This window comes from Leucopleurus acutus, assembly GCF_964270905.1.
Source record: "Leucopleurus acutus genome assembly, chromosome: 7".
Classification (NCBI taxonomy): domain Eukaryota; kingdom Metazoa; phylum Chordata; class Mammalia; order Artiodactyla; family Delphinidae; genus Leucopleurus; species Leucopleurus acutus.
Genome location: NC_139150.1, coordinates 91,055,031 through 91,063,289, shown reverse-complemented (window position 1 = coordinate 91,063,289; position 8,259 = coordinate 91,055,031). Strand labels below are relative to the sequence as shown.

The following is an 8,259-nucleotide window of genomic DNA, read 5'->3' as shown; positions in this document are numbered from 1 at the left end:
ATACACATACTATATACAGTAGTAGATAGTAGATTGGCCAGTGATATTCCAACTGGGTAAACATTTCTTTGACATGTTCTTACACAGATGGGCATTCACCATACCTTAATGACTTGCAATTTATAATTTTGCTTCTGTGACAGACCCATGATATGAACTTTGGAACAACAACAACAAACAAAAAGTACTGGGTGAAAGAACAGTATTGTTTCTCCTGAGAGACAATTAGAAACTGGTTTCAGACAGGCTGGAAGTAGAGAATGCAAATTTTCTGTTAAAAATCAGTGGAATAAAAGCATTTTATTTCAATCTCATCTTTTCGACCCCTGGCAAATGCCTAAAAGAACAAAAGAATAGTAGAGCTTTTCTGCCTCCGCTGCGGCGATGGCGCCAGTGAAAAAGCTTGTGGTGAAGGGGGGCAAAAAAAAAGAAGCAGGTCCTGAAGTTTACTCTTGACTGTACCCATCCTGTAGAAGATGGAATCATGGATGCGGCCAATTTTGAGCAGTTTCTTCAGGAAAGAATCAAAGTGAATGGAAAAGCTGGGAATCTCAGAGGAGGTGTTGTAACAATCGAAAGAAGCAAAAGCAAGATCACTGTAACTTCCGAGGTGCCTTTTTCCAAAAGGTATTTGAAATATCTCACCAAAAAATATTTGAAGAAGAATCATGATTGGTTACGCGTAGTTGGTTACGCGTAGTTGCCAACAGCAAAGAAAGTTACGAATTACGTTACTTCCAGATTAACAAGATGAAGAAGAGGAGGAAGATGAGGATTGAAACTCAGTTATCTGGAGTATTTTGTATGAATTCTTAAATAAAATTTAGGAAACAAAATGGTGGCTTTCCTTGTATCTCGGCAGTGTGGATTGAACAGAAAATTGGAAATCATAGTAAAAGGGCTTCGCTTGGGCTGCCACTGACTTACTTGTAATTAAACTTTTTTTCTGCTTGAAAATTTCAATTCTTTTGGTAGAAATACCAAAATGTGTAAGTCTCCTTCAAGGGAACTGACTACTGTTTGTCATTGAACAGGTGGATGAGGGCGTGGAGATGTGAGTTCAGTTAGTTACTATTTTACACAAAAAGGGGTGGGTCAGTTTCATCTGGTACTTTTCTCAAAGATTGAGGAATACAAATGTGGGAGCTCCTGATTCACTGAAAGCAGATCCAGTGACTTGTTTCTGAGGTTCTTGTTTTGGGAAAGTGGCAGTGTCGATAAAATGCAGGCTTCTGGGGCATTTGTCTTCATTTTCTGATTACAAATTACTCTTGATGGACACAGTTATTACTATGTATGTTAATCCTTTTTCTTCCTGTAGAAATAAAATGTCCTTTTGCTTCGCATATTCTACTACACCTCTGGAAAGGGTCTGGAGAGCGACTGTAAAGGTCACAGGTGTTCAATTAAGGAAAGGTCTACAAAATACGAATTTGTAAATAAGCACTGTTTCTACAAGTCCTTGCACCAAACTGTCACTTTGAACCCCACCAGGGGGAGCTGGAGATGAGGAATAGTGGAGCTTCCAAAGGTGGGTGTCGGTGAGGTTGCCTGGGGTCAGGCTCAGAATCCCAGAGTTCTGGAGTCTTACTCCGGGGGCAGGTGTGGAAGAGAGGGGCCTGGGAGACAGCTCAGGCTGAAGAGAAGTCTTGAGATGCCCAGGGAGTAGTCCCTTTCACACCATTTAGGCCACGGCTGGGCTTAAAAGTCATTCTACAAACACGTTAAGCAGGGCCAAACTGAAAGGGCTTCCCACGATATTGGGGGTTCTGCTGTACGTGTACAGGCTAGAGATCTGTGAAAGGTCATTAATGAGATCATAAAGATGTGATTGTTGCTGACAATATCAAGAGTGACTTTGAGAAGAGATCCTGATGCCTTATGGTGCCCTCTAAAATTTAAATTTTACAGGAATGTCTGCATTGATTTAAGGTTATGTTGTATCAAATTCATGTCTTTCAAGAGCTTGCCTAGGGTGCCTTTCCACACCTGAAATTCTTGTGATCTTGCTAGTTGCATAGCTGGAAATTAAATGTTTTGAGTCATACCTTGGCTCCAATTTAACATTTGGTGCTCCTTGGGTTGAATTTAACATATTGAGGCTTTGTAATTTCATTTGTGGTAAAGGCTCTAGCATTTTCTATTTCTATGCAGATTTCTTGAAGCAGAATTGTTTGCATGTTTCTCTGCCCTAGAGAAGGCATTGTTTCTTTCAAATTTAACTGAGGCATCAGTTGCTCTTTGGTGCTGTCCATTACCATGATTATTAACTTTGTTAGCAAGTTTGTGACTTGGGTTTGCAAATTTTACTTCTTTGTTGCATTGATGTTTCCTTGTAGTAATTCTTAGTTTGGTTGTAAAAAAATTAGCCCTGGGCTGAAATTCGCATATAAGTTGTTTTTTTTTTAAACTATTTCCAGAATCTAAAACTTGTAATAAAATTGAAAGTTTTTGGTTTTTCTATGCCTTTTGAACTCTTGTATTTTGACTTTTGATCACATTTTATATTAAAGTGGCTAACGCATGGCTACTATTATTGTACAAGGCTTTTTTTTTTTTTAAAGGATTGGCATGTTAGTCTGTTTAGCAACAATAAATTGGTTGTTTGTCCTCACTGATGAATTGCTGTACCAACAATGACCTTGGATTTCATTAAAAAAAAAAAAAGAATAGTAGAAAATTCAAGATTTAATATAATAGAAAAAAAAAACTTCAATATACAAATAGAATTATACTAGCCAAAAAATGTGAAATATTAACCTAAACAAGAGTGCATGATATTTATTTTCACAAACTTTCTCAGTCTCCAAGATATTTGTACATTTCCAAAAAAATATTAAGTATCTTATTCTGCACAACCTCTACAAAATGACAGTTAAGACATCAAGAGTTATAGGAAGGCTCTGGGTACTGTGGAATATTTCCTGTTGGGACCCAGATATTTGTGACAGAAAAGCAGATACCTGGCAAATAAAAAACAAATAAATAATAAAAATAAATAAAACCATCTGTACACTTTTTTTCCTAGCCTGAAAGTTACTTCACTGAGAGCTGAATAGAGGAGAGAAGGAAAAGCACTGCCATAGACTAAATGTTAGTGCCCCCATTCATATGTTAAAACTTAATTTACAGTGGGATGTCATTTGGAGGTGGGGCCTTTGGTTGGTGATCAGGTCATAAGGGCAGATCTCTCATGAATGAATGACACCAAACCTTCTGGCACCTGATCTTGAATTTCCCAGCCTCCAGAAGTGTGAGAAATAAGTTTCTGTTGTTTATAAGTCACCTAGTCTACGGTAATTTGTTATAGCTGTCTGAATGGGCTAAGACAGGAATAGAGGAGGCAATCCATGATTTTATAAGTTGAGGGGTGCTCTGGATACTCTAGCTTTCAATATGATGGGCTCTCAATATTACACTTTCCTTTCTGCACTTTCTTCTGTACTTTTGAGGGATAAACATGCAAGCCACATATTTCAGACAACCTAGCTTTCTGAATTTCTCTTGGTTTCTGCCAATTGGAGGCACTAGATGGAATTTAGAAGGAAGAAAGAAGAAACAGAATATTACTTTGCTATTTCAGTTTCTTTCAGCACCTAGGGGCTGTGACAGTAGCAGGACCATAACGACAAAAGAAGGCATCTTGCTCATGGTCTTCTTGGCATGGAACCTCCATTCTAGGAGAAGAGCATGCAGGGGTGGAGGCAAAGAAAGGCAGACCAGCTCTACAATATACAAAAATTTATTGAATTAAATGCTCGTGAAATGGGTGAATTTTATAATATTTAACCTATATTTTATAAAGCCATTTTTTAAAAGGTGATTTTAGGCAGCAGTGAATGTCAGCAACTTTGAGAGTAATTTAGCAGCAATGGTAGAGTGGGCTCCTGGTTTTTGTTTAATAGCAAAATACATTTCTAACAGGAGCAGACACAGACAGAGAGCTTACCCCTCATACTGTCAGCAGCTCTGGGGCAAAAATGGTCACATGAGCTGTAGTCTAAGGCAGTGACAGTTTCTTGATCTATGAAGAACAACCCTCCTCTTCCCTTAACGCCTTTAGCCATTCCATCACTCTAGTCACCCGTGATCAGCTATAAATTTCCCCATCCTTAAATAGTGAATGGTTTTCACATCTGCCAAATGTACGCTGAATACCAAAGAAGATTTTTCTGTCACCCAAGCAATTTGTTGAGGAAGAGTTTGGAGTCAACACCTCTGAATCCACGCCCCAGATAGTCCCAGTTACCATAGTTGTCAACATCTCTGGCAAGCAGCAAAAATAATTCAAAGATGGATCATACTTAGAAAGGAAATGATACGTGCTCTATGCGCAAAACATTTTTCTTTAAATCAGTAAACAGTCATTTCTGATAAAAAGATGGTTACAGTAAAACAAAGGAATGAAAGAAATGCTTCTCATTATTCTCACAGAATTTATAGATAATATCATCTTTATAAGTAATAAGTGAAATTTGAACAATGAGAAAAAAGTATTCCAAAGAGACTGTATAGGATGTCCAAAGAATATAGAATTGAGTTGCAAAATGTCACAATATGACAAAAAATGAAAAGCCAGTGTAGAGAATAATGCCTGTTATAGGTGGAAAAAGTTAGATGTTTATAAGTAGTTTTGAGGGTGACTCAGAGAGAAAGAAAGAGAGGGAGGGAGGGAGGTGGAGCAGGGAGAGAGAAAGGGGAATGTAAACATGATCACAGAAGGAACGCTAGACTTTAAAAAGGTATATCTAACATGCATTATTGATATTTTTAAGAAGAACTAAGCAAATGAAAATATAGAAAGAGTCTAAAGTATAATTTTTTCAACATTTTTTCTGAAATAAAAACAAGTTGAATGTGTAGACTGAAGGGGCTCATAGATTTCCAAGAAATAATGAAACCTAACATTCATACCTACCATTCCAAATCAAAGCATATTCTGGTAAGGATGTTAAAATTCAGGTACAAAGAAAGAATCCTAGGAGTAGGAGGGGAAAAAATCATGCCCCCTACTAGTGTGAAATATCAAGATGGATTCGACATCTTCACAGTAATATTCATGCAAGGAGACAGTTTGATCAGTATCTAAAATATACTGAGAGGAAGAATATGTGATGCAAGAATTTTATAATCAGCCAAGTAATCCTTTGATTTTAGAGAAAACTTTTGAGTAAAAAGGAAAAGGGTGCACGAAGTTATGCCATTTATGAATAACAAGGTCTGAAACTCCTAGGGGACAAGGTTAGGCAGTGATAAAGAAAGAAAAGGGAGAAAATGGAGCTGAAATCAACTGATTAGGTGATGAGAACTAAAGGATATTTTTTAATCCTTGACAGAGTAGACACCCATGCCAACCCACCGCCACTCCTGCCCAAATATGTTAAGATTAATTTTTATTTAATGAAAGTGACAGAAGCGTGAGATGGTCACATGATCAGAGCAAAGGTAGCGGGAATATTCAGCCAGCCTCCTTTGGGTTGCAGAGTCTGTTAATTTTGACCCTGTTCCCATGTGAGGACTCTTGTCAATACGCAAAGCTCATTTTTTCTAAGCTCAAAGCTTTTTCAGAATCAAGTCACCTAACACCATTCAGAAAGAACTTTAAGCAGCATCTATGTCCTTCCTGTGAAATATTTATGAGCAACTTGGATTCTGACTTTCCTGTCAAACCCACCAAAGTCTAGTCTACATTCTCTTTTAAGGACATGATGGATGTTGGAAGTGGAAATCCTGTTTATCCCCGGCCCACATCTATCTTTCTATTTTTTTCTATTTCTATAGATGATAGATAGAGAATAGAGATACAGCTAATTTCTCACCGAGCTTATTAAAAAATCTATGTTCTTACAAGATGTTACTTATATTATTTCATTTGATTTCCCCAATACTGTTAATAGTTGGCATCATAATTCCCATTTTACAGCATAGAAACTTCAATTCCATTAGGTTAAATCAATTCGTTCTAAATTACACAGAAATTCAGTTTTGTGTCTGGTATTAGAAGAATCTCTTTGTACTTCCCCACCACCCCTTACTGTAGTTGTACAATTCACCTATTGGCAATCACATATGATAAATGATCATATGATTCCAGAGAATAAATTACAAATGTTAAACTTAAAAATAATGGCTTGTTAGTTCCCTATCCCCACATCTTTAATGACAGAAATCACAGATCTTGTTCATGAGGATCACAGTTTTTGAAGTAAAATACTGGATTTTTATTTCTATTGCTATGATGATATTATTATAGTAATACCAAAACAAGAAAAAGACAATACACAGAAAGAAAACTACACACCAATTTCCATCATAAAATAAATGTAGAAATCCTTAGCAAAATATTAATAAATAGAATTAGCAATATATAAAAATAATTATACACCATTACCAATTGATATTCATTCTCAGCATGTAAAGCCAGTTCAATATTCAAGAATTATCAATGTAATTGACCCAATCCTAAAGAAAAAAAATTGCATGGTCATATAATTCAATGCAGAAATAGGGTTTGACAAATTTCACAACCATTCATGTTGTAAAAACAACAAACGGACAAAAAGCTCTCAGAAAAATAGGAATAGAGAATAACTTCTTCCACTTGATAAACAGCATCTATGGAAATCAAAAACAAAAAGAAAACCAAAACCAAAAATCCCAAAGTTAACATTATACTTAATGATGAAAGACTGAATTATTTCCCTCCTCAAGATCAGGAACAAGGCAAGGATATTCACTCTCACTGCACTCATTTAACATAGTATGAGGTGTTCTAGCAAGTTCAGTAAGGCAAGAAAAATAATTAAAAGACAGATATGTAGGTAAGAAAGAAATAAACTTGTCTCTGTTCGCAGATGATATGATTGTATACAAACTGAAGTCTAGGAATACACATATACTCAAAAAAATACCCTTTTAGAATTAATAAGTTAAGCAAGGATACAGGATATAAAACAAACATAAAATATTAATTGTAAACCTATTTGTTAGGAATTAACTATGGGCAGTGAGATTTTTATAATCACTCAAAAATGAAATATAGAAATATATCCAAATAATCAAATATTTACAAGACTTGTCATCAAAAGACTATAAAATGCTCATGAAAAAAATCAAAGAGGTTCTAAATAAATGGAAGACATTCAGTGTTTATAGATTGGAAGCTTCAGCTTGGTAACCGTTAGTTTTGCAAGGGCCATCATAACAAAATATCAAAGGCTGGGTAGCATAAATAAAATAAATATATTTTCTCACAATCCTGGAGGCTTATTAAAGTCCATGATCAAGATGTCAGCAGGGTTTTATTTTGCTTAAGGCTTCTCTTCTTTGCTCCTAAATGGCCATCTCTTCTCTGTACCTTCAGAGTCTTCCTCTATGTGTGTCTGTCCTAATTGCAAATCAGGTTGGATTAGAGCCCATCTTAATTACCTCATTTTAATTTAAATACCTCTTTAAAGACCATATCCCAAATATAGTCACATTATCATATTGTTAAGTCTGGGGTGTTAAGACTTCTACACATAAATTTTGGGGAGAGTCAATTTAGCTCATAACAGTAAGGATTTCAATTACGCTAAAATTGATATATAATTTTAAAACTATTCTTATCAAGACATCAGCAAGAATTTTTGTATAGACCAGATTATTTAAAAATATATATGGAAAAGAACAAAGGAACTAGAAGAACAAAAAGAATTTGGAAAATGAAGAATATAGTAGAAGAAGCTAGTCTACCCAATTTTAAGCCTTATTTTTTTTTCTTTATTTTTTTTTTATTACTGCTTTATTTATTTATTTATTTATTTTGGAGTATAGTCACTTTACAATATTTTGTTAGTTTCTACTGTACAGCAAAGTGAATCAGCTATACGTATACATATATCCTCTCTTTTTTGGATTTCCTTCCCATTTAGGTCACCACAGAGCACTGAGTAGAGTTCCCTGTGCTATACAGTAGGTTCTCATTAGTTATCCATTTTATACGTAGTATCAATAGTGTATATAAGTCAATTCCAATCTCCCAATTCATCCTTATACTATCTTTAGTAATCAAGACTGTGTGGTGTGAGTGGAGGAATAGACACGTAGGCCAATAGAAGAGAACAGAAAATTCAGAAATAAACTCACAAATATGCCCAAATGATTTTTGACAAAAGTGAAAGGAACAATTCAATGGAGAAAAGATAGCCTTTTAAACCAATGGTACTAGAGCAATCTGATAGGTTAAAAAAAACTGGGCCTTGACTTTTCACACATCTT

General features: G+C 35.5%; 1 pseudogene across 1 annotated transcript; it reads left to right on the top strand.

Annotated features, from left to right (window-relative positions):
• The first annotated feature begins 384 nt into the window (after positions 1–384).
• On the top strand, positions 385–836 carry LOC309963924 (large ribosomal subunit protein eL22-like; annotated as a pseudogene). The gene has a single exon. The product of its transcript is annotated as a large ribosomal subunit protein eL22-like (transcript).
• The last annotated feature ends 7,423 nt before the right edge of the window (positions 837–8,259 follow it).